This window comes from Leopardus geoffroyi, chromosome D4, assembly GCF_018350155.1.
Source record: "Leopardus geoffroyi isolate Oge1 chromosome D4, O.geoffroyi_Oge1_pat1.0, whole genome shotgun sequence".
NCBI classification, from domain to species: domain Eukaryota; kingdom Metazoa; phylum Chordata; class Mammalia; order Carnivora; family Felidae; genus Leopardus; species Leopardus geoffroyi.
In genome coordinates this window covers 59,106,367-59,107,896 of record NC_059342.1, presented here as the reverse complement: position 1 = coordinate 59,107,896, position 1,530 = coordinate 59,106,367, and the positions used below count along the sequence as shown (strand labels likewise).

At 49.7% G+C, this 1,530-nt stretch overlaps 1 pseudogene; it reads right to left on the bottom strand.

The window, feature by feature from the left end:
* Nucleotides 1-529: 529 nt before the first annotated feature.
* LOC123592720 lies at nt 530-1,164 on the bottom strand (annotated as a pseudogene).
* Nucleotides 1,165-1,530: the final 366 nt, after the last annotated feature.

The window sequence follows — 1,530 nt, the reverse complement described above, 5'->3', positions numbered from 1 at the left end:
TTAAAATAAAAGTGCCCAAATGGTGGAGATGATGTGGCAAAACTAGCACAGTGTGGGAGCATTTTGTAAGCATCTTCATTCAATTTTAGAGAAAGAGGGAGTGTGTGGGGCAGGGAGGGGGCTGTGCAGAGAGAGAGAGAATCTCAAGCAGGCTCGCCAGTCAGGGCAGCGCCTGACGTGGGGCTCGATCTCACAACTGTGAGATCCTGACCTGAGCCGCGATCGAGAATTAGACGCTTAACCAACGGAGCCACCCAGGTGCCCCACGCAAGCATTTTAAATGTGCAAAGCAAATACCTTATGAAATGTTGACTACAAACAAAGGCTCATTTTGTCTGAATTCTCCCACCTTTCAAATCGTACGTCAAGAAACAAATAATTTTGAAGCTGTCCAGCTAAGCGAGCTGTCAACTGGATTTACAATAGTGCCAGGTGGGGCATTTTTTAAACCGGCAAACAAATATCCATGCCTCCTTTCATCTTTTGTCAGGACCAGCCTCGAACTTGGTGCCTTTGTTGCTGTCGTTTTTCAACGAAAGGGAAACTGAGGCGCCAGGGCCTTGGGACTCATGCAGGAGACCACCTTGCCGGCCAAGGAAGAGCCGATGGAAGGCCCTTGTTTGACCTTCTTCTGGGAGGTGGGGGCCGGCAGGTTGTCGGTGTGGCTGCACTTCCTGAGGCAGTAGACAGCGCGGGGGTGCAGGTGAGCATAAGACCCGTGACAGATCCTCTTGTCGCAGTTGCATTTCTGGGCCAGCTGGCAGAGATGACGGTGACACCGGAGATGATGTTGACGACGGAGACGATGCCACCTCACAGGCGCACCAAGCGCAGGGTGGACTCTTTGTGGGTAGTGCAGTCTGCCAGAGCGCGGCCATCTTCCAGTTGTCTGTCCACAAAAATCAGATGCTGCTGGTCAGGCGGGATGCCCTCTTTGCCTTGGACGTTGGCTTTGACATCCTCAGCGGTGGCCCTGCGCTCAACCTTGAGGGCGATGGTCTTGCCCGTCGGGGTCTCCACAAAGATCTGCATCTCTGCGTCTGCCACAGGCAGCTGCCCCCAAACTGCTCCGCCGTCTTTCAAATTTGGTGCATTTCGAACGATGCGGTAGCCGGAGTAGACCCTTCTTGGCATAAGACGTAGTGATTCTATACGCACCTACGTGTCACCAGGGCCAACCATTTGGGAAACAGCACTTTGACAAAACACACCCAGAACCATAAGGGCCCCTTACGCACTTTGACTAGTTATTTATCCTAATGAAATAATTCTCAAAAAGCAAAGCAAAATTTGAACACGTAAGGGTGCTACTCACAGGGTTGTTTGTAGTTCAAGAAAAGGTAAACACACTCAATTTAGAACAGTAGGGGGATGATCTAGTAAATACACTTGAGTCCTTCATGATCTTCAGCCAATAAAAATGATCATTTTGAAGACCACAGGATGATGTTTACATTCAAAGTTTTCATATTGAAGGAGAAAATGGGAAACTGCACAGAGATTCTGGTCTCTAACTGTCAGGGCGGTTTT